The 25,162-nt window shown below is 50.5% G+C and overlaps 1 protein-coding gene across 2 annotated transcripts in view; it reads right to left on the bottom strand.

The window, feature by feature from the left end:
* Positions 1-24,476, bottom strand: part of NGF (nerve growth factor) — a 54,121-nt gene extending 29,645 nt beyond the window's left edge. Inside the window, exon 1 of one of the 2 annotated variants that reach the window (XM_053890879.1) lies at positions 24,297-24,476. The gene's annotated coding sequence lies outside the window, so the exon portion shown is untranslated. Of the gene's footprint in view, positions 1-24,135; positions 24,218-24,296 lie in introns of those variants that run through there. The other variant, XM_019457940.2, reaches the window with a different exon arrangement.
* Positions 24,477-25,162: the final 686 nt, after the last annotated feature.

Raw genomic sequence — 25,162 nt, 5'->3', positions numbered from 1 at the left:
AGGTTTGGTAAAACAAGGGTTCCATGGTCAAAGGCATTTTGGAATTATTGGGTTGGAAACAGCTCTCTTTATCAAAGCATTACATATGCCAGCATGCACTGGGACTCTCCAGAAGGATTCGCTTATGTGAGGTCAAACTTACTTGATCATGGAAACATTTTTTGCTGAAGATTTGGTAACATAAATTTGAATCAATATGCCAAAAAATTCACTTTGAGAATAATTAGCTTAAACTATCCAAAGAAAATGGCTTCTTGAATTCACCAATGCTGTGATCACCAGTATAATGGAGCCTCGAAAATTGCGATTTGGAGGTTTTCTAGAGAGAGCAAAAAGGAAGTCCTGCTGTTCTAAGCCAGGCCCATGTGAAGGGAAGACCAGGCTATTTTTTACACCGCCCTTAAGTAGCTTTTCTAAGTCACCTCTTTGCAGCTCTGGCTTATAAAGTCTTGCTTTGGCTTGTTGTAATGGCTTGAGCCCTGGATGCACATTTTTCAAAAATTTGGATGAATCTATTCTTAATATTCCCAATGGGCCTGTACTTTTATTTTTTAAATGTCTTTTGCCCTGAACTGCTCAATTGGACTTGATAAATTCTCAGCAGATTGCTGGCCCTGGAGCCCTGGATGATTTGGGACAGCTGCTGTTTGTTTCTCTGTAAATCTGCACTTGCTTTCATTTTGGTGGGTTTCCTTGCACAGTTTCCAATGATAAGGATCACTTATGGGCACCAACCCACTAAAAAGGTAAGAGCAAAAATACCTAGCATATTAAGTTTCTTTACCTTATTAAAGCTTTTCCTTTTTTTTTTTTTTTTACTTTAATATACCTTTCAAATGTATAGTTGTTTTTCCTCTTCTCATTAACTTTGGAAACAAGCCTTCCAGATCCCAAAGGGTTTTTATTCAAAGTCAGAGCAGTTTAAAAATAATTGACGGTGAACTGGAGGGTTGAGTAACATTCTGCTCCCACCAGGAGAAAAAACACAAGCAGTGACACATTTTGTGAATTATTTCTATTTAAACATTTGAGCCTGAGGATACAGTCGAGGCAGAGCTAAATCCATTCTCTCAAGTAGCTTTGATTTTAAGATAAATTTGTAAAACGATTCCTAGTATATTGTGTCATGTTCTATCCCAACTTATAATCCTGAATTTTGTTTCTGGATGCCTTCCAAAGGCACTGACTGGTTATTGGGAAAGGGGACTCATCACAGCACAGCCTCACCCATACCAGGGCCTCCGGGGATGGGTCCTGAGGGTGGCATTGTGGAATGGCCCAGTCCCCTACCGCAAATAAATGGGAGAGACTTCAAAGCCGAGGAACGAAGTTGTCAGCTTCCGCAGTAGTATAGCAGAATAAGACAGGAGCGCGAATCTTGGTGTGTCTGACTCACCGAGGTTTGTCTGCATGGTGCTGTGGCGGCCGTGTGGTTTACCCTTCCCCTCCAAGACGGACCCCGTGACCCTAGTGGCTCAGGTCTAATCAGCCCCTTTGGTCACATTTGCTTCTGCTGCTTTCCCCAGAGCTTGGCTCTGAATGCTCAGGCTTGGCAAAAGGTCGCTGCAAAGAGCTGTGCTGTGTCTGTACCTCCCTGTTTTCTCGATCGCACAAAGCTCCATTTGTGCCATACCTCCCCCCTGCCCTGCCCCCCCGGCCCCCAGAGCCCCAAGTTCTAACGAAATACCGGGACCGTCTCTCAGGAAAATTAACAAAGCCCTTGGGCAAAAGGCCTCCTGGAGATGATACGAACTGGATTTAAGTCACATAATTTGTGGCTAGTGGTTGGCAATTGTTCAATTTAATTCAACAAACATGTCAGGAGCACCTGTTCCACGCAGGTGCACTATGCTTAGAAGTGCAGGAATTAGAGGGGAATAAGGCTGGTCTAGTCGGGGCACGAAGAGAAGTACACAAACTAAACAGAAACACAAAGTATATTGTGGATTCACTGATGCAGCAAATATATACTGAGCACCTACTGTCTGGCAAGGCGCTGCTTCAGGTATGGTGATACAGTCGTGAACAGAGTGGAAAAGTTCTCTGCTCTCAGGGAGCTTAAATTCTAGTAGGGGTGGACAGAGAACTAAGAAAAAAAAAAAAACAGCCAATAAAATGTCCCGTGGTGGTAAGTGATGGAAAAAACAATGCATGGTAAGGCGTGGGAACTGTAAGTCAGGAAAGTCCTAGTTTGGTCAGAGAAGGTCTTTCTGATGAGGTGAAGTTTACAAAGAGACCTGTGTGTATGGGAGAGAGCTGTGCAGAAATGTGAGAAGAACATTCCAGGCAGAGAGGATGGCCCGTGTAAAGGTCCTGAGGCAGGAGCGTGCTTGGCAGAAAACCGTGAACATGCCCCTGTGGCTGGGGCAGAATGTTTGCCCAGGGGAATGCTGAGGATGAGCTCTGAAACACAACTGTGGCTAGCTTTTCTAGAACTTTATGGACCCTGGTGAGGCTTTGGACATAATTCTAAAGGAGAAAGGAAGCCATTAGAAGGTTTTGAGCAGGAAAGTGAGCTGAGGTGTTCAGTTTTTAAAGGAGCACTCTGGCTGAGCCTGCAAAGTCGAAAACAAGAGCAGAAGTGGAAAGACGGATGGCTCAGGTGGTGCCTGTCATCATCTGGGTGACAGGTGGTGACTCACGGTCAGGGCTAGGATAACGATGTAGGGGCGGCGAGAGGTCACTGGGAGTGAGCTGTGTGTTAGGAGAGAGGCAAATAGGATTCCCTACTGGATTGTGAGGTGGGAGAGTGAGGAAGAGGAGAATCGAGGGTGGCTCTGAGGTTTTAGCTGCCAACTGGGCCGAAGACACTGTGGAAGGAGCAGGTTTGAAGGACAGAACCAAAAGTTTCGGTTTGGATATGTTACACTTGAGATCCCTATGGGGTCTACAAGTGGAAAGTCTGAGTGGGCAGCTGACACAGAAATCGGGAGTTCAGAGGAGAGGTCAAGGGCTGTAAGTATACATTTTGGAAATATCTAGCTGTGGAACTCATCTGGGATAAGGAGACTGGAGAAGTGCACTGAAGTTTATTACGTGATCTGATTTCTGACCTTCAATCTTCTGTAGAGGAAATTAAACAAGTCTCCCCTCTCTGAGACACACCCCCCCTCGCCACCCCCTGCTGTGCCTTCCCCGGTCTGTCTTTGGAAGCTTCCTGAAAGCATAGACTATCTTATTTAGCTTCCTATCCCTTACACTGCAGGGGTATGTACCTGGCAACTCAGAAGCCAAACACCATTGTTGAACTGGACCGGCAGACCGTATACCAAGACCATACACCATATACACGCACAGGGCTGTGCTGAACGCTGTGCGATATTACCTAGTGGTACAAGGCACCAGTGGGGAGTCAGTGTCATTTGGAAAATGGTCTGGATCGATCATCTCTAAGATTCCTTGTGGTCCTAAATTCTGACCTCCCCAGATTAAGCATTACACGGAGTCCGGAGGGCTCGAGCTGGGCTCTGGATATTCGTTTTACACTCACATCTGTTCCAGATGAGAGACATTCAGAAAAGGAAACAATATCTGCTCTCTGGCTCACTTAGTTTTCGCAGCTCTTGGTAGCATCTTTAAAAGAAAACAAAAACGAAATATGTATATTCATTTCATCCAAATGAAATTTTCGTATATACATATATATGGCTAAAGATAGCTAAACTTTACCAAATACGTGGTATGTGCCATGTATTAGAAACACTTTAAGTAGACTATCTCCCTCAATGCTCAGAGTAGTTGTATGAGTGCAGTTGTCTGCTTTGTGCACAGAGGAGGAAACCGAGGCTACTTATGTATTTGTTTAGGTAAACGTCAAAAATCAACCAAATAACCAAAAGAGTCCCACCAACTTCACGTTTTACCCAGATTACATAGTTTTAACCTAGAAAATCTCAAAGAAAAGTCAATATGACTTACACTTCTAATTCTTAGAGCAATTGAAATCATTTATTAACTCGCTAGACTTTTAAGCTACATTTATCTTGAAGGATGTTGCATATTAAAAAAAAAAAAACAACCAGGAAGCCTCGGAAAATTCTTTGGGGATTGAGTGGAATTTTCTCGAACAAGTATGCGCAACTCCAGATACGCCATCTTGGTTTTCTGTCCCAAAGCCACCTACTCAGAGATAACTAATATTAACATTTATGGCACAATCTTCTAGAATCATCTATGGCATTCACATTTTTGTACTACTTTAGCTGTCTAGAAGGACTTTCTTTTCTTTCTTTTTGACGCAGCCTTGGGGCCTCCGAGCGTGTGCTAAGAGAAGGGAAGTCCTTTCTTCTTGCCCAGTTGGTAAAAATGGAGTTTCACATGGCAGTGAGGAGATGTAGTCATGGCTCTTGTAATTTTCCAAAGTGGTGGCGCTTGCGTGGAGTTACCATCTGTTTGCAGGGCAGCCCTGAGGGCTGGACATCTGATTTCAATAAGCCTGGAGAGTGGTTCCATCCTACAGTGCGTTAGTGGGCAGCTCTCTTTCCACACTCCAGAAGCCAACGGAAAGTTGGTCTCGTGGAGCCCGGGGTCCGGGTTGACAAGAGAAGACAGTAGTTGCTGTTGGATTTGGTCCAATCCCTACGGAGGTCAGGTTTTGACCCAGAGCCTTTCGGAGCTTAGATGCCAGGCTAGCATTGTTCTTTATCATTAGTTATGTTGTCTCAATTAGAAAAAAAAATCTATGAAGTCTGGATGCAGAATTCTCAAGTCTGGAATTCCTCCCACGTATGGAAAACAAGACTCACTCAAGGACACAATGCCACTGTGTTGATCACCCACATACTTTGGGATCTGACCACGGAGAAGGGGGCTCACCCTGTAACTGGAAATGCATCCCTGCCGCTGGCAGGAGCCCCATGTTCACTGTGATCTCTGGATAATTATCAGCAAGAAGATGTTTTATTTAATAATATTTAGACAATAAACATAATAATATAAACAACTTAACTACTTCCTTGTTAATGGGGATAAGCCACCCTTCAGCCTGCATTTCACCAGAGTAAACAGATAAGCCTATTCTGGCTCCAGGAGTCATTAAGTGAGCAACACTGGTCTTCACCTTTCCCTTCCAGAAAGGCGGCCCCTTCCCTGTCCCCTGAGGTACCTGCCTTCCCCCTTCTCTGGACTTTCCATCCTCTCCAGAGGCCTCCCCTGCGGGGTCCGAGGGGTTTTCCGGGATCAGGCTGCAGCGGGGCCATATGGAGCCTTTGTGTGAATTAGGAGAAGGTGCCCCTTCCACAGGCAGCCCCAGGCCAGTGGGGTGGCTGGGTACTCAGAGTCCACACTCATTCTCTTGGTTAGACACACCATACAAGACACAACCTGCACAACCGTACCGGAGACTACCTGCTGTCCCTCCACCGGTGGCTTGTCGGAGGGCCCCTGTGGACTTCCTCTCTGACTAGCGATGGCCGGGCCCGGACCCTCGAGTGGCCAGAAGCGCCACTAGACACCCTTGGGCCCCAAGGCAGTGTCAGGAAAGCTACGGGGGTGGGGGGAGGGGGAAGCGGATGTAGCTTCCCTGCAGGGCAGCTGGGGGCTTCACATGCACCTGCCTTTCCTGCGTTATTGGGGCGGCTCCCCTGGCGCCGACCTCCTTCCCCAACACTTCTGCGATCCCAGCCACCCTCTCCTTCGCGGTCTCCCTTGTACTCTGAACACACAGCACCTACAAACGCAAGTGCTCCAGCAGCAGCCCCTCCCCACCACCCTGGCAGCCCCCACTCCTGGCCTCCCTCCCACACCCGCTTCTGGAGGCCTCTCTCCCTCGGTGTGCAGCCTGATCCTCTGAGAAGTGAATCCGATACCTGGTGTTAGTAGTAGGTAATGCTGCCCTCATCACTTTTGGCTTTGCTTTGAATGGAAGCCTTCTGGAGGCTCACAGTCAACCCAGGTGGTGTTGCCTGGAGCGGGGCTCCGGGCAGATAATGTTGGGTGGCTTCACCCCGGGACTCAGTCCCTGAGTGCACAGGCCCGGCTTTCACAGCAAATCCTGGCCGGGAGACTTCCTGGTGTCACCGAGCTTTCGAGTCAGATTAGAGGTCAAGGAAGTACTTGCATAGCACCTGGGGTGCTTCCCCAGCATGGGCCAGCTGTGGTAGTTACCGGCTCCTGCCCAGGAACTGGGAGAGATCAGTGGGAAGGGGCTTCCCTCCATCTCCAGTGCCCAGCTTCTTTTCCCAACCGGATGCCATGGCTGGTCTCTTCCTTTGGGATTCTCCATCTCACAGCCCCGTCCGCCTCACGTGCACCTGCACCACCATCCACAGGCACCGTTTGTCCCCTGTGTTCTGTATGCACAGCAGACACAACACACACACACACACACACACACACACAGGTGCACACACGCCCGGGAAACAAAGGTGCTTCTCCGGCAAATCCCACCCCCCGGGACGCCCACCCGGCCTTGCTCAGAACCCACTTTTTCTTCTGGCAGCTCTCAAGAGGGCTGGCGTGGCAGTGAGGGTGCCGGGGTGGCAGCATCAGTTGTGTTTAAAACTTGGCCATGTCACATATATGGTGAACTCCGACCTCTCTCTGCTCACTCGGGGTTTCCTGTGCCCAGGAACAGACCAGGGGAAAGAGCAGTGGTACCAGCTTTCAGTCTCCTTCAGCCCCTGGTTCTTGGGTCCTGAGCAGCCCAAGTTATGTTAAGGAAGAACAATGTCGGCCTAGCAGCCTCGGCCAGGCCCCGAATTCCTGAGGGGTCAAAGCCTGACTTGAAATCTGCCTGGCCAAGTGTCTCATGCAGAGCTGGGCTGGCGTGGGTGGTTGATAAAATATCATTAGATGGCAGGGGGCGTGACGAAGACCACAAGAATGGGCTCTTTCTTGCTTTCTAGTTGCTTGCTATTAACTTGCTGGGGTGTCCTGGATCCCAGGAGAAGCCAGATGGCCCAGGGTCTGAGATAAACAGCCCTAAGGCTCCAGTCGCTTGTTGACAGTCCTTTCTGGGAATAGGCTCTTGGTGGAGTTTCTCAGGAAGGGGATCAGGCATTTGGTTAAAAGGGCAGGGTCTGTGCTACCCACCGTGAGGAAGCAGGTGGAAATAGGCGGAGCCCTGGTGTCTTGGTAAAATCGGCTCTCCAGAGAGAGAGAGAGAGAGGCGTCTTGATTGGTAGCACCTGCTGCTTCCCGTGATGTGACTACTCCCACCGTGGCCAAGTGCCAGCTACCGGTGTGACCTCACTGAGTGTGAGCTGGGAAGAGAAGCTCACAGGGGAGCAGGTGCAAGCCCGGGTGAGCCGGCCGCAGCCCAACGCTGTCCGAACGAAGCGTTTTCCTGGACAGGGAAAGAGGACTTTCCTTTATCTTGGAAGCACCTCCCCTTCTCCCCCTGCCTGCCTTGGAGGTCTCAAACGAACCTCAAATACCTTCCTGCCGGAGCTCCCCTGCCCTGCTAATGCACCCTCTCTAGGGGCATGTGAACCTCTTATCGTGTGACTGTTGATCCCTGTCTTCCTCGCTCGTCTGTGAGCCCTGCGAGGGAGGGGACTCTGTATAGTTGTGTCCCTGGATCGCTGGTGCCCAGTACAGCGCCTGCCACCAAGTTGGTGCTTAGTAAACAGCTGGTGACCAAGGAAAGAAATGAGGTGAGGCCTGACCTGGCCTTTGCTCCGAGCGGTGTGATCTTACCCAACCAGGGCACTTCATCCTCTAGCTTTTGGTTTTTTTTCCTTCTTTCCCTCCGCCCCCCATTGCATATACATATTTTTAAAAAGAATGCAAGATTTCAGAAGGGCAGTATGATTTGCAAATGTTTGCAGCCCACCTTAGCAACGTGTCCACTTTTTTGTGTGATGTGTGTATGTGTGTGCGTGATGTGCATATAGCATATGTGTGTTTGCAAGTGTGTGTGAGAGAGAGAGAAGAAGGGAAGAAGAAAATCTTATAATGAAATGTTTTTGTTTCCTTTTCATGTCCAAGGTCACCGGGTCATAGGAGAATCCATCTGACAGCCAGCCCTGCGGTATTAGATTCATCTCCGTCATTGTTTTCCCAAAAGACTCAAGGCTTCCTTGGAATTCAAAGAGAACTAAGGGGTGCCAGTCAGCTCGTAAGTGCCTGTGGGCAGGTCTAGGTCTTAAGTGGCCCTGCGGCCCCCTAAAGCCCAGAACAGGGCAGTGCACACAGTGAGAACTCGGAGGCACCTGCTAAACACTTAGCTTCGAGACAGACCTCACCCTGGCAGTGAAAATTCGTCCTCAATACCAGTTTTGGAGGGAACAAAAAGTCCCTCCATTTTTTACATGTTTGCTTAGGGACACATGAACAGAAACATCTCCAGAACACTTGATAGGTTTTGGTAGCTTTGATCATAAACGCGACCACCTACAATGTATTTCTCCCCGGAGTCTAAGAAACACAGAAGATGCTTGTCTCTGGGATTTCTCTTCTGTCCTGGTTCAGCACTTTCCAGCAAAGCCAAAGGCAAAAGCTAAGTTTGGGGGCACCTTTCCCTTTGCTGGCTCATTTCAGGAGCCACGGCTCCCTTGCTTTTGTGACCATCCCAGGAATGAGAGGTGAGGGCCAGGTAGGACCACCCCCAGGTCCCTGGTAGGAAAGAAAAGACAAGGGGCTGTTCCCCATGTGTGCAGAACATGACATTGCCTTTCCATGGGACAAAGCCACATGGAGGCAGCAAGGAGTGGATCCCAGAAATCTATGGGAGTGATTTTTAGCTGGCTGCAAATGTCCGGTGGCAGGAACAGACCCCGACGGTGGTGGGGAGCGGTCCTGGCCTAAATTCTGGAATGGGGCTTAGGAACCTGGTTGCACCTGTGTATGTAGAAGCTGGATCCGAGGAAAGGGTTGAAAGAGGAAGTGGCATGAGGAACACAGGTTGTGATTATGGTAACATACAATGCTAGACCCTTCAAGGCTTAAGGGCCAGGTGCTATGTTAGCCATTTCATAAGCATTACTACCCCGATCTTACAGATGGCTTAACTGAGGCTCACTCTACAAATGAGCAGTAAATCACAGCGACGCCACGACACTGACCTTCTGTCTTCCTTGTTTGGGGATTTAAGCTCCATTCCCTTCCGTCTCGCTTTACAAAGACCTTAAGCTCCAAAATATTGCCATGAGTCATTGACTGATGTCTGAAATTTAACTTTCTAAGATTGTAATAATTCAAGGAGAATATCTGCTGTCTGTTGAAGAGCTTTTAAGTGCCAAATACTGCGTGATTACATATTTTCTCTCATTTAACCACCACTTCAAAAAGGGGGTATTGTTATTATATTCCAATTGTACAGTTGAGGAAGCTGAGAATCAAAGGGAGAGTATGTGATGTATTTAAAGTCACCCATCAGTAGGAAGAAAGGACCAAGGCCAGACTTTTGCTTGCGCTGCTGTCTGTGAGTGGTTCACTGCCTTCCAATGGAGACAATTTGACGGCTGCTAAAAGCATTTGCCCCTAACAGAAGCATCAGGCTGAGCCTTATCCAGCATGCATTTCTTAGTACGATGAAGGGTCAGAGATCACCTTTTGATGGAGCCAAAGTTTGAAAGCATCAAACCTCTGCATACCAAGAAGGGGACCTAATGATGGAAGGGGGCCCCACCGGCAAGTTGGCCGATAGGTTTTGTAAACAAAAAGCCAAAGTCAGCGAGCGGTTCTCTGAGGGAGTCGGAAAGGGTTGGTCAGCTCGAGCGTTTTATGACTTCTGAAGCTATGTGACAGACAACCTCATCACCTTAGCCCTACAAAGCAGCTATGAGACCACGTCTGTGGGGAAATACATATTTCTATGGACTGAGTCAGGGCTAAATTAGACATTAGGGTAAGGCAACACATCTGACTTTCATCACCATGACATCATCCTTTAGACCTTGTAAACGTTCATAATGATATTTTTGGTAGGCTGGAATAAGCTCTCTCCATCTGAGGTGTATTACTTTAAACCTACATTTAACAGACTAATAAAATGAGGTGTCGGCCAGCTAATCCCCTGTAGTCATATCCTCAGAAGTATCCAGGCAGCAAAATGAACCAGTTATGAGTAATTGTCCTGAGGTGGCCCTGAGGGCACAGACCCTGACCATCCTGTGTCACTTGGAGTAGTGGATGACCAGAGCTGTGTATCTGGGACCGGGCATTCCCCTCCCACGGGAGACTCCATGGTCTACATCCCTCGGGATCCTGAGACCTAGGAAAAGGATCCGTGGTCTGAAACATCCCCCACCCCCACCTCAAGAACAGGGGTTGACCTAGGGCTGGGGGACGCCTGCCTCATCTACCATGTTTTAAACACGGACCGTCCATCATTGCAGGTGGCATTATGGGAATTCCTCTTTTTTAACTGAAGCATAGGACCAATGTCTGACACTGAAGGCTCTCCTGGAACCACAATTTTCATAATTATCGCATGATAATTATACTAACTCAATACAGGCCAGTGTGTCTGTTCAGGACCCAGTCTCTGCCGGGCTGTGTGGGATGCTTGATTTCACCCCTCATTGGCCTTTCCGGTACACTTGGTCCTACTCAGCCCTTCACTGAGCTCCTGAAAGTGATGGCATAAGATCCCCCATTCCTTCCCTAGGAATGACCAGTGGCCCTTCAGAATAAACGGATCCAGAGATTTCCCCTTGGAGATGGCCGCTCTTCCCTCCCGGGTCTCAGCCTCCCTTAGGTAGAGGGAGGAAGGGAGGTCAGGCTCTGCCCCTGACCGGGACCCACTTAAGTTTAGATTTTTCCCTCCTGCTCCTGTCCTTCCCCCACTCACCTCCCTTCTCTGACTCCTCTCTTCAGTCACACGTCTCAGAGCCTTCCAGTCTCACTCTCTGTCCTGCTGAATATTAAAGCTCATGTCCAGCCCTGGTCTACAACAGTTCCCCGGGCCACCGTGCATTTACCAGAGGCAGCCAAGCCTCCACAGCCCTGCTCTACCTGCGACCCCTTAGCTGAAAGGGACTCCACAAACTATTTGTGCAGCCCATGTCATGCCTCCTCCAGGAAGCCTTCTCCAAAATGCAGATCCCACGCATCTCCTTTCCTAGCCTTCTGTCACAATCCACGTCTATGCCACACTTACCAACCTCATGCATTCAACCAATGCTTTTTGAGCTCAATACAGCAAAGCTCCAACCCTCATTCTTACATTCCTGTGGAGGAAACAGCACACAAACAGACGAATACTAGAATTAAGTGCTGTAAAATAAAGCACGGGAAGGGGCTAGCTAGAGTCTACCGGTGGCTGGGTTTGGTAGGGAGTGGAAATAGATATTTTAAATTAGGCAATCAAGAGGTGACCTCTGAACAGAGGTTAACAAAAGTTAACCATGCAAAGAAGACCTGTGGGCAGAAGAGTCCCAAATAGCAAGCGCAAAGACCCTGAGACAGTAAACAGATTAGTGTGCTGGAGACCTAGCCAGGAGATCAGTGTGGCTGCCACATAGCAGTCAAGGAGAGGAGAAATCCAGGATGTTGGAGACAGGGGCAGGGTCCAGACCATGGAAAGGCAGGGCTTCTCCCAGTAGGGTTTCAACCCTACTGACACCTCTTTGTTGCAGGCGGCTGTCCTATGGACTGTAGGATATTTAGGGCATCCCAGGACTCCACTCCCTAGATGCCAGTGTCACCATCCCCACCTCCCACTTGTGACCATTAAAATTTATCTCCAGAGCCTGCCAGATGTCCCCCGGGTGACAGGGGACAGGCAGAAGTATGGATTGTATTGCATGTGTAGTGGGACGACATTGGAAGGTTGAGGCCTGAGAAATCATGGGACGTGACTGACACCGTTAAAAAGGCACACTGACTGCAGCAGGGTTAAAAGGGTGGAGGCAGGGGGCTCCATGAGGAGGTTCTGGAGTAGTCTGGGGGACAGGTGATAGCGGTCTGGACCAGGCAGTGGCGGGATGGTAAGCAGTGATTGCATTCAGAATTTACTTTGAAATCAACAAGACTTGCTGGTGGATTGGATGAGAGGTGACCAGGAAGGTAGACACAAGGATGATTTCTAGCTTTGGGGTCCGAACAACTGTGGGGATAATGATGTCATTATCTAAAATAGGGAAGGCTAAAGTAAGACCCAAATCTGCAATATCCAAGTGGACGGGGCAGTAGCCCATAAGACCTAGGGGCTCAGGGGAAAGGTCCACATTGGCAACAGACACTCAGAAGTGGTCGACTGTATTTAATGCCTGGGGAGGATGAGAAATCCAGGAAGAGAGTGATACAGAAAGGGAAAGAGCCTGGACTGAGCTCAGGACATTCCAACATTTAGAGGTCAGGAGAAGGCAAAGCCACCCAAGGGGACAGAGAAGGGAGAAGGGACATTAGGAGAGCTCATGTCCCTGCGGCATCTGACCCTGTAACTACATCCACCATATCCTGTCCACGGCCGGGTCGACAAGTAGCTGAGCAGCTCCTGAGGCATCCATTTGTGCTCAGCGTCAACGACCCCTACAACACCAGGTTTTGGGCAACCAAATGACGTAGCAGAAGTCACCTTGTCTAATCCTTCCCAAGAAGTTCTGTTAGTCCCATTTACAGCTGAGGAGACTAGAAGTCAAAAAGGTACAGTAACTCACTCTCAATCACATGTGTTTTTAGCCCCCCCTGGACCTGGAATCCTGGAGGGGCTGATTCCACGTTCCCACTTTTTCCACAGTGCCCTTGGCCTCTTGCATTAGGCCCGTTCAATGCCCAGCACAGGCTCTGTTCCCATTGTGGCAGGAACAGCTCATCTCTTCCCAAGCTTACGCGAAATGCTTTCACATCTGCTGCTGCGTTTGGTATGGGCGGGAGGGAGCTAGCATCACTCACGTAGGGCAAGTGACTGTCAAGGTCCCCTACCCAACCAAGGGCAGAACCAGCGCTGGTACCCGGAGCCCCACACTCCTCGTCCAGGGCTTTCACACCTCACTTTGTTTATCCACAGCCAAGGTGCTTCCCCAGCTGGCAGCCATAGTCAAAGCAGCAGCCCTACGCGGTACAGAGGGGCAATATCATTACTCTCATTGTACAGATTAAGACTCGGAGGCTCAGGGAGGTTCTGCGATTTGACCAGGTTACACAGCTAGAGAAGGCTGAGCCAACGATAAACGCCTGGTCTCCCGAATCTGAGTATGACCGAGGTGAAAGAAGTAATCTATACCCGACTTAGCCATTTTTTCTTTCTTACATAACAACCTTTCCAGCCCACAAAAAAAAGAAACTCCAGACAGGTTTGTGGAGTTCTCCCAAGCGTGAGTTTGCCAGTCAGAATTCTGTAATAGGGCCATAATCATTCAAGAAGTTGACATGATGAGAAGGGGACCTTCTGTGTGCTGTGCCAATTTAAATTATTATTTTGCTTAACCATCAAGATCCTTTAAAAAGAATCTTTGAAACATATTTTTGCTTTATTAAGCCGTCCACTTCCTCACATGCCCTGCTCTTTTTTAGAAAAATTCAAAACAACAACACTGAAAAGCCCTTCCCCCGCCCCAAATATTTCCTTCCATTTCCAAGACACAGAGATGCTGACACACGGGCGTGAAGTCTGGAGTCAGGCTTTGGGTGTCTGACCTCTTCAGAAAAGAAAACGAAAACATTTCTGGGTGTTCACACTTTCCCCCAGAAAGGACAGACACCACACTCTTGAACCCAGATGAAAAGAAAGGTAATTCATTTCATGCCTAAGAAACATTCTTGGTCGTGTGTCACGTTCTGGGACAATTGATTCCATTTGTCACTGCAAGTTTCAGGAAGGGTGGAAATATGCTTCCCCCACCCCCGCCTTTGGGGCACAGAAAAAGTAAGTCGGCGTTTATTTTTTCCTTAAAAATAAAAACAACCACAAAACCAGGTGTAATGATGATGTATTTAAACAGCGTCTTGGCTGTTTCGCCTGCTGTCCGCGCAAGCTCCAGGGCTCGGCTCAGTATAACCCACCTGCTTGGGGGAAGGGACTGGGTACAAGCAAGAGTGTCCCTGTTATAAATGTTAGTTACAATGTGCAACTGACCTGGTGATGTTAATTTCATAGGGCATAGCCCAATGGTGGTGGAGGGGAGAGAATTCCCTTACAGAGACGGAAATTAACACTAGGACCAGGTCCCTTTTCTCCCCTTCTGCCCCACTGCCCTGAAACCTCAAAGAGAGATGTCTTAAGTGCCCGGAAAGGAGCATTAAATCTTTGGTCTGGACAGGAATTCAGCATTTGAGGAGATGTCACTAATAATCCTCTTTGAGTGTTAGTGGTGAAAATGGGGCCCAGGGGGAGGGCATTTTATGAGGAGAGAGCTGGAATGAGCCCCAGGGGAGCACGAAGAAACACAGATGAGGGGGGGAAGGTGACAATTCCACGTGAACAAAGAGGCAGGCAGTTTGTCATCACTGATCTGTCTTCAGGGGCTGCATTAGCCAGGCTCTCAAGAAAATTGGGACATTTCACCTTTGTGGCCCCAAACTAGGATCCCGGTGTGGGTCGCTCAGGTACCCCCTGCCGGGAAGGGGAGGTCTCGGGTCAGTGATAGGTTGTGGGCCAGGGTGAGGGCTGGAGTTAGGATTAGGGTTTGGTTTGCCCGAAGGTGGCTGTCCCAAGTGTCCACATTAGGAGCCTTTAAGCTGTTTGTACCAGGAGAGAAACAAACTCCCGGCATTGGGGCAGTCTGGAGCCTCGCTCATGAGAAAATGTTAGGCTCCCTCGTCTGGGCAGGAACTTCTTTAGTATTTTGACAATGTCAACATTTTAATGGTATCTTAGCTCTGCTGCCCTTATAAAAATATACTAAAGGGGAAGGATGTGATTTGTGGGAACAGAAGCTCCCTCCAGAGTCACTGCATCCGCACTAGGACCAAAGCATTTGTCCTAGTCCCAAGGCCAGGAAAGGCGGCGATATCCCTCTGGTGGTTCCCAGTGACAGGGAAGGATGCCTTGTGCCCCTTGGACAATGAAGCCATGGTCATGAGTGGGCAACAGAATCACAGGGAGATGGCTCTGCAAGCATGAAATGGGAGAAACATGATCTAGAAGGTGGGAACGAAGACAAGCTTGGTTTGCCAGAGAAACAACAAAATTCAGGGATGATAAAATGGAAGTCATAGTTCTGATGAGGTTGAGTAGTGATAAAGGAGGAGGAGGGGGCGAGGAGGAGGAGGAGGATGGGGAGGAGGGGGATGGGGAGGAGGAGGAAGAGGAGGAGGAGGAGGGGGAGGGGGAAGGGGAGGGGGAGGAGGGGGAGGAAGGAGAAGACAGATGATAACAGCAGCTCTCACTTACAGAGGGCCACTTTGGTGGCAGGCACTTCATACATCTTTGTCACTTAATCTACACAACAGCCCTATGAGGATGGAATTCATCTGACCGCCCAGAGAAGGACACTGATGCTGTGAGAACTCAGGTTACCCAACATCACACAACCGGGAGTCACAGAGCTGGGGCTTAACTCCAAGTTTGTCTGGCTTCGGAGCTACGCCCTTTTCTAAACCATGCCGCTGTCTATACCAGTAGCTTTTAAACTTTTTAAACCATGACTCGTCATGAAAAAATTCATTTTCCATCATGATCCGGTTTGCACATACGTACGTGTAAGCGTGCATACCACTAAAACATAAGTTTCATGAATACTTTTTGCTACATGCAATGCATTTTGATTTTTAAAAATTTTATTCTACTCTCTTGCATTGAGAGAGAGAGAGAGAGAGAGAGAGAGAGAGAGTTATACTACTAAATTAGTTTCATATCCCCCTGATGGGACTCAATCTGTATTTTGAAAAAAGTTTTCCTTTCCTCTACTCGATGGCAGTTGATTTGAAATGTTTTTCAACTTCCTGCTTGATCTTGCTGGATGCTGGGCAGCATCTCTGCTTCTGAGGCATGCTGCTACTCATGCACTCAGGACCATCCCTCTGGTGGAGGGGGTCATCATCAATCAAATATTTCAGAAATTACAAATATCTGACAAAGCCATTTGCTTGGAGAACAGTCAGTCCAGGAAACCATCCAGAAAACATAACCGCTGATCTCAGGCACCAACTAATACAATATTTTAGGCAGTTGACGCATGCTTGCAAAAGAAATCTTTTCACTGCTTTTGGAGCCTAAAGAACTCCTCTCGCCTCACGAGGCAGTGTGTGCTCACCACCTAACAATAACGCCAGAGGGAAAGAAACACACAAGGTCACGTGGGGAATCCATCCACCCACCGTCAAGACTCACGTTGCCTTTCTCAATTTTTCGTGAGCACACCTAGGATCTGAAATTGGACTGCTCTTTAGGGGAGGGTGTGTGTCTCCACCCTGGTCTGGGATTTCGGGGACAAATCTGTTTCGACAGCTAGGGACAGTGACAGGGTTGGTTGCATCAGGGTCAGGTCATGGAAAGTGAAGTCCAGATCAGATGGCTCAGCACGAGTCAGCCCTGATGAGCCGTGGACTCGGTGACTTCACTCCAAGCAATGTGCACGCTAATTGAGAAAACATGTTCCTGTGATGGCCTCATGCAAAAATCCAGATTTACGAATTTTTTTTTTATTCCTAAGAATTCCTTGAATATTTGCCGTGCGTGTCTATACAGCCTCCCGGAGTCCTTTTCCTTCTCACTGAGTAGAGCTGTGTTTTTCTGCTGTGGCTCAGGTCAGGTTTTTAAAAGGGTGGGATCCTGATGGAGAACAAGTAGGCAGGTGGCCACAGGCCGTGGGGAGAAAGAGGAGGAGGGCTAGAGATGAGAAAAATAACTACACCTTCTGTCCTTTTTCTGGGGCAGAAAAAGCGACTGAGACCCAAGTCCTTACAAAGCAATGATCCACAAAGCTCAGCGAGGGGCCCTTCTCCTTCATGCTTATGGCTCTGTATTCTTAAAGCCCCCCCTCGAGCTGGCCAAACCCCCACCCACCCCAGCCAGCCTGAGGAGCAGGCTTACTGGGCACTCCTGCATTGCAGGTTCTGGGCTAAGTTTGGGCCTTCCAGCATCCACTTCTCTGACCTCGAGACTGCCCGCTAAGATTGGCATTGTGATTCCCTCTTACAGATGAGGAAACTGAGGCACACAGGGATTAAGGAGCGTGGTCAGAGAACCAATAAGAGGTGGAACCATGGGATCGGGAGCTAGTTCTGTCTCTTTGTGTGCCAAGGTTCCTTCTATATCCAGCCCTACCCCCCACCTCCAGGAAGCCCCCCTGGAGTGCACCACATCATTCAGACCGCTCCCCTCCTGGGGCTCCTACAGCCACCACATTAGCACTTCTTCAGCTAGCTCCCCTGGTCCCATCCTCATGCTGCCCTCGACTGCTCCAAGTGTGTTAATCTAACTGAGAAGATAAAAAAGCCTGCTGACAGATTCTGTTGGGTCTGCATGGGTGTTTTGAAAGTGAGGACATAATACATTTAAGCTCAAAGTTTTGACTTCTCTTGAAAAGTTGGAAGACCTGGCCACATTGGGCCTACAATCCCGCAAAGCGACAGACGGCCTGTCCCCTTTGGACGGGGTGCACTCTGGAGCTCACCGTGGTCCCCACCAGCCTCTGGACTTACCTCACTTACGTTATCTGATGAGCCTGTAAAGCCATTTCAATCTCGACTCCTGAGCAAACTCCTTGATGAGATGGGATCATGATTTATATGGATCGTGAACCCCCCCATCGCACCCAGTCTCCCTGGTTAGTGCCTCAATAAAGAGGCTGAGAAAAGGGAAAATCAATCTACAGGCCTGACGTCTGGGGGACCTGCCTCCCCAGTGGGGTGGGGGCTGTGTCCCCTTTAACCACAGGCTATAGGTGGTTCAGTGACAGCTACTCAGCCAGGGACCCTTGGTCGGGAGAAGCACAACCGGCCTGCTGTCATAGAAAAATTCACTTCCTCCTTCTTTCTCCTCTTGTAAACTTGATAAGATACATAAAATCCCCAAGACACAAGTGGTTGGAGGAGGAGGCGTTGGTATGTGGGGTAAGGAACCAAAACACTGTTAAAGCTGCCAGTGCAAATGGCCATTCTCAAGAAATGCCTTATTTAGAGAGCACTGCCTAACGTTGCTGAAGTAAAAGTCTGAGGAGAAGTTGGCCTCTGAAAGAAAATTATCCACGCGTCGTCTTTCCCCTGGACGTTATGAGGCAAAAAGAATTCAGAAATGAAGGCTTTGGTTAAAATTCTATCAAAATGAGTCTGTTAATTACAGAAGGTCCAAATATAGGTGAGTAAGTTCCTAGAAAAGCCTTCAATGCTATTAAAGAGATTTCTTCCCTCAATGCAGCAAAGCTTTAGATAGAGACGCAGAGATCTCAAAAGTGTAAGGATGGGTGGCTCAGTAGGTTAAGCGTCCGACTCTGGCTCAGGTCATGATCTCATGGTTCGTGGGTTCGAGCCCCACGTCGGGCTCTGTGCTGACTGTGCGGGGCCAGCTTCGGATTCTCTCTCTCCCAATCTCCCTACCCTTCCTTCCCTCAAAATAAATAAATAAACTTTGAAAAGGAAAAAGCACAAAGCTGATATTGTCTGACCTGAAGTGAAAAAGCATGACGGGATGACCTCCTCAGATGAGTCCCTCCGAGGGAGAACACGAGGGAAGGAGAGTCGTGCCTGCGCGGTGCCTCCCGTGTGCCCGGCAGGTGCTGGCGTGCGTCCCACTTACTACGCACCACAGTCCGAAGGAGCGGGTACTACTCTACTGTTACTTCTGTTTCATGGAAGAGGACCCCAAACCACAGGTGACCCCTTGCAGCTCTCTCTGCTGGGTGGTCACCCCTCTCCCCTCTGTCACCTGTGTCACCTAGTCCAGCATCTCGTAGGCAGTTAGAGCCCAGCATGGCTCCAACTTCAAAACCACCGTCCAAAGGGACCCTGCCTCTCTTGGCATCTCCCACACACCTCGGGGGTCCGACACCTGGTTATTGACAAGGATGAGGTGGTAGCCCAGGGACTCAGCCTCCGAGCCAGGTCTGCCCGAGTCCAAACATGGGATGGCGTGTCACCAGATTGAAAAGCAAGTCACTTTGTCCATGCCTCAGACCCACAGTGCTGAGGGGAGGCAGGACCTACCTCCACCACCCACCTGGGCCAAGCGCTCATGGCTTCTACCAGACGGCCGGCCTCCTTCAGCTCCCTTGGGGACAGCATGCAGAATGCAGACACACGAGCACGTCACCAACCCCGGCTACCGAAGGAACAGCCAGAGGAACTGGGAGACTCAGCCCATCTGTACTAAGTGGTTATCGGGAAACGATTCCGGCAGTGGTGGATCCTAACTGCCCTCGGTGTGGGGTGGCTTGGGCCGTTCCCTCCCACTGACTCGGGAGCCAGGTCCTTGCACTTGCAACCCTCCACCTGCAGAAGCCAGCGCAGGAAGGTGCCAGAGCATCTCCAACTGCTTTGCCTCGTGGTCAGTTTTCGGGAAAACCCTGACTGACTCTGACTAATCCTACCACTAATGAAAAGACTCTCTGCATGTGGAAGGGGTTGGCCCAAGTCTTGGGCAACTTAAAAAGCCACTGCTGCTGGTCCCACCTGACAGACTGCATCACCAGACCATTCTTGGCCTCATCAGGGATCTCCTTAGGTCTCCTATGTCCTTCCCCCACCACCTCATTAAGAGTCAACTCTAAACCCTGCCAGCCCTTTTCTATTACTTGGGGGCAGGGGGAGGGGTGTAGCAAGCAGGTGTTTCTAGAACACCCTCCCAAGATAGCATTCATTTCAGCCCTCTGCACTATGAATAATCAACCGGTTCCATCTTTTGTCCTACAGTGAGAGCTTGGGGCAGGGGTAAGTATAACATGTGCTGTTCTCCTTGAGAATAAACCCAGTGTTCCAAGCACCACCCCCTCCAGTGTAGCATTGCTGGCTGACTTTTTTCAATCAAATGTCACATTTTTGATTCCCATTTATTCTCACAGCTTGGGCACAGTTGTATTAATTTGCTATCAACATGGCCCCATGTTGTATTAAGTGCCGGCAGTGCCGGAGAGGGTTCTGCCTTCTCATTCTCTCATTCAGGAAAGGGACCTCCTGGTGCCAGAGTGTGATCCATTTAGTAAAGGAAGGAAGGATTCCCTCCCAGAGCTGTGGACACCCGGGGCAAGCAGTCTGCCTGTGTTTTTAACAGCATATGGCAGGGAAGGAAAGCTGCCATGCTCTGATACCACCTGTCCCTTCCCCCCACTCTTGCTGGTTTTCTTTTCATGTGGGTCATTTGTAGTCATACTCCAGTGACAAAAGGGACAGAGTGATTCCTGGTGGGACCACAGCACTGAGGTTCCTGCCAACGGCCTCCTGGAGACTGATATGCTGGTTCTTGGAGATGAAGCCCCAAGTCAATGATTAAATAACGGATGCCCCGAGAGTGGGGCCTGGAAGAAAGGCACTTATTGGTAATTCCCAAGGGAATTTTTGACCGAGAAGAGTATTATCCTTCTAATAGGCATTTACCCATATACGAGGGGCAGTGGCGGGGGGTGGGGGAGGTGAATTTTTGGTTGTCGCCATGACTTCTGGCATTTATTTAGTAGGCAAGATAGGGATGCTAAGCTTCCTGCATTATGTAAGTAGGTCACACTTAACCAAGAATTGTCCCCAAAGTAAGTCCCATTGGGAAACACTATTAATTCAATACAACTGTCCTATAGATTGGAAAAGTGAAGCCTGACAGGTTGAGTGACTTGCTCAAGGTCACAAAGATTTTTTCTCTCCTGTCTCCCAACTCAGGACTACTACAGAACGTTTGCCCACAATACAGCAAAAAAATGTCAAGAGATCATCTCAGTGTTTCAATCTGATTCCTACTATGTCAGAGTCTGAGGCCAATGGTCTATAGAGGCTCCTCAAAAACATGTAAAGCAGCCAATAGAAGAAGAATAAAAAACATCAGGAAGCTTGAGAAACTTTTTTATTGTATATTGTCATTATTCTGGTCTTGGCCAATCATTGTGGCGGAAGGTCTAGCCTCCTTGGTTCTAACAGTGACAATTCCATCCCTGTGCACACCTGATCTAAAGGCCAATGACTCCAAAGCCTTGGTTTCCCCAGCTGCATTTCTGCCTCAGGGCCATCCTGGTGTTACTGCTCTTTGGAGTTAGGATGTCAACCGTGTGCTCACTGTCAAGACGCAAGGTCCCTGGGAATGGGTCGGGGAATGGTCTTCCACCTACATTTATCTGCCTAATGCCCAATGCCACCATAAGCTGTTCTGTGACACTGGTCCATCATAGAGTTGATTTCTCAAGACTGGGTGAGCTTGAGAGCTGACAGTTTAGGTGGTGGTTTGCAAGATCGGAAGTGCCAGTCAAAGAAAGAGAAACCCTCTGGGAACATAGGTTTTATTTTGCTCAGACATAGCCAGAAAATTTTTTAAATGTTTTATTTATTTATTTTGAGAGCGAGTGTGACTGGGAGAGGCAGAGAGAGAATCCCAAGCAGGCTCCACACTGCCAGCACAGAACCCGACAAGGGGCTCGATCTCACAAAGCAGGAGATCATGACCTGAGCAAAAACCAAGAGTCAGATGCTTAACCGACTGAGCCACCCAGGTGCCCCTAATACCCAGAGATTTTAAGTGAATCCTCAGCAAACCTTCCACTGCCTCCTAAGAGCAGAGTATTTGCTGCCAGCAAAGGTCTCCAAGGCCTGCTCGGGACCCCAAAATCCCTACCAGTTCTTACTGGGAGCAGATCAATGGCTGGGGCTCTGGTCCCTGGTCTTGCACTGATGTTGGCTCAGGGGTTTGGGCGTTGCCTCCGCTCCAGGCATAGTAGGGAAGAGCAGTAGGATGTCTCCTGGTAACTTCTCTGCAGCTCAATGCAACTGCCCCTGCAAAGGGCACTCGACTGTGCCGCAGGAGTGCTCAGTGCTTGTTGCAAAGTGAAGAGGTGAGACTTTCTCATCAGTTTCATCTCAGTAATGATGAGAAACTTCCCTCAGGCTCCAGCCCTGCCCTGCCATGCCCTACCCTCCCTGCTGATGTCGGCAGGCAGCCGGGGCCCCCTTCCTGGTCCTGGCCACTGCCAGGATTTCTCCACGGAGGAGAAGAAGAATGTCAAACCTCCCTCTGGGCCCCCAGCTGGGGGTGATGAGGGGTGGGTAATAGGAGGAGGTGAGAACCTCACTGCTTTGAGAAGGACTAAAGGTGCAGGAAGAGTCACCCAGACTAGGATGACTGTCCCCAGCGGACCCAATTTTCCCACTTGCTGGTAGGCTTGGGCTGCTTCAGGGGTAACAAGCCTGCCCAGGGAAGGGGTGGCCCCAGCAGCTGGTTATAAAATCCTCTGAGGGACTCCTACAAGTCCATCCACACATGAGTCCCCACACTCCTGGGACCTTGGTTTCCCATTTGTGGTGCCTCCTAACATTTTCCCCTTCAAGGCTGCCCTTTCTTTCACCTGCATAAAAACATTGGGGAAAGGAGGAGGGGTTTGGCAACACGTGACGCGAACCCCACCCCCTGCAACTGACGGACCCAAGTATGAGGAACACCACGCGCTTCTTCAGGGAGTCAATGCCAGCAGCGCCAGACCCAGCCCCCAGACCACTCCTCCCCGCCCTCTCTGCCCAGTCCGCAGTCCCCTCTGAACCTCCGGGAACACTGCCCAACATGGATTGACATTTGGGTTGCCGAGGCTGACATATGACTTATTCCAGAATAAGATCCACAGAAGGCGCCCATCCAGATCTGATGTAGCCCTTTCCTCTGCAGAGGGAGAAAGTTTCAGACGTTCGGTAAAAAACCGAAAACACTGCGCAAGACGGGCGGGCAGGGCCCAAGTGCTGCTGCCCTTTCTGTGCTGCTCTGGGAGGGAGAAGTATTCCCCTCCAGCAGACTGAATTGGCAGCTTCAAGAGCCTGAAGACCCTGCAACGATGTCACTGGTGGGCCTTCCACCATCATGTGTGAATTTGCAGAAGGCAGCTGGCCCTGCACGTGGAGGGGAAGAGGGGGCTGGCCCTGGCAGTGGGTGTGCCCACAGGATGGAGCCAGGACAATTAATCAAGTGCCTTTTCTCCAGGATTTCCATTGGCCTCAGATGACAGATGGGGCAGAGGCACCCAGGAGAGCACTATTTCGGTTTCCAGCTGGGAACGTGCACTAAGTTTTCCTTAATACCCACAGCACCCAACAGGCTTTGCTGTAACACACTTTAATGCATGAAACACCCATAAATTATCCTTCAAACTGTTACAACTTCCAACCTGGAACAACTTGGAAAAACCAGCCTAGCAAGCAGGATCTTTTTTAATCTCTCAAGTCACAAGGGAAGAGAAAGTTCAAGCAGAAAACACCTTCCATGAGAATCTCAGAGATTTTTTTTTTTTTTTGAAAGGAGAGTTGTAATCAAACACTGCTAAGCCACTTGTTCGTGTTGACCCAAAGATGCCGCTTCCTGACCTCTGAGTCCTCTCTCTGCCTCCCCTCTGTCCTTGCCGTCTGGACCCAAGGCGCTGCCCGCCCCACCCCTCCAGCTTCTCCTACACCTGGCAGCAGACAGCTGGAGGTGAGGCCTGTGACCCAAGTAGCCGGGTTAAGCTTTGGCGACTTCGGTCCAGCGCGGCTCCTTGGAGGTCCCCTGGTGCACAGGCTCCTTCTATCGAGCCCTGGGGCCCTCACTAGGGTCTCCCAGCCCTCCAGCGACTCGCGGAGGAGCCCAAGGACCCTTACTCGGTTCCCTGCACCGCTTCCAGTGAGCCCTGCCCGGCTCATCCCCTCACCTGGGGGCGACGTAGCACTTTCCGGACTCCGCGCACACACCAGCCCGCGCGCGCTACGCACTCGCCCGCCGCGGCGCAGACCACCATTCCTCCCGCCCCGGCGCGCTCGCAGCCCGCGCATCCCTCTCTCTACGCTCTTTCGCGCTCCCTCACTTGCGCGCGGTCCCCTTCTCCCCGGAGCTGGTAGTCCCTGGCACAGCCGTGGCGGCCACTGCAGGCTCCAGGGATGCCTCCCGGACTTCGGGCCATCGGGAGACCCGGAACTCCTCGACCAAAGAGCGAGAGAGAGCGCTGCTCTCCCGGACTCGCCCGCCTGCCCAGGCTCCCGCGCTCCCACACCCACTCGGGACACTGCTGCACTTCAGCCCGCGGGAGCCTCGGGGGTGCCCGGAGATCTCGCCAAAACAGGATCCATGCACTCTCTCCCGGGGAGCCCAACCGCGCCAGCCCGCGCCCCCTGCCCGCGCTGCGCCCCTCTCCGCGCTCGGTTCGGGGCAGCCCGACTCACCGCTGCGCTCCCCTCCGGCTCCCAGCGCTCTCTGCTGTGCATGAGCGCCGAGCTGCTCTAACACAAGCTTCTTGAATTCTTAGCCCCTCCTCCCGGACTCCTGAGTCACTCACTCCAAATCCTTCCCCCCACTGCAACCCTCCCCAGCCCCGGCCCAGCACCTGCTCTGGTGGGCGGAGGTGTCGGGCTATCAGGGGTCCTGGGTGTTACAGATCGATAGCTCCCGGGAGGGCCGGCTCCACACAGCCAGGGAAGGGTTCAAGTCTCCGGAGGTCAAAGGGAAACGCACGGGGGTCGGAGGGGCCGCGCGCGCAAAGCCTGGACGGGGATTTTCTGGGGCATCAGGCGGGGGTGCCGGCTCCGGACGCCAAAGGGCCAGCAGGCCGTTGTGGGCGGAGTTGCCCGGAGCTCCCCGCACCTCCCCGCCCTTGCCTCGCGCGTCGCCTGCAGCCAGAGCTCCCGGGGTCCGCCCGACGTCACGCTCGGTGCCCTAGGCTCTCTGGCTGCCTCTGCTCCTAGCAGCCAGAGAAAAAAGCCAAGAGAGCTTTCCGCCTGGGACGCCACCCGACGCCCGGGGAGAAAAGAGCACCCAGGGAAGCTTGGCGAGATGCAGGTGCGGGGCTCCTCTGATTCAAGGGAAGGAGGCGTCTCCGAAAACCAGAACCAGCTAGAAGGCCCCCAGGCAGGGGCAAGTCGGCGTGGGGACAAGGGCTAGAGTACTTAGGCAGCAGGACTTAGATTCAGGGCTAGAACTTAAGGGCCCAGATTCCAGAAGCTTCCTTGCTGCGATCACTGATCCCTCTGAAATTGTAGGCGAATTTGTATGTCTGTGTTTGATGTGTGGATTTTTCTGGGTAGAGGGTCTGCAGCTTTCTTTAGCTTTGTAAGAGTTTGTCACTCTAAACTGATCTAGGCAGAAAGAGCCTCTGCCCAGCCTTAGGCCCTAAACAAATTCCTTCTTATCCTCACCGTGTGGACTTTAAGTGAGACAGGATCTCTGGGATTTCTTGGGTTCCTGGATTCAGAG

The sequence above is a fragment of the Panthera pardus genome, unplaced genomic scaffold, assembly GCF_024362965.1.
Source record: "Panthera pardus isolate Hobbes unplaced genomic scaffold, ASM2436296v1 HiC_scaffold_11, whole genome shotgun sequence".
Taxonomy (NCBI): domain Eukaryota; kingdom Metazoa; phylum Chordata; class Mammalia; order Carnivora; family Felidae; genus Panthera; species Panthera pardus.
The sequence above is the reverse complement of the archived record's forward strand: the minus strand, read 5'-3'. Positions and strand labels throughout refer to the sequence as shown.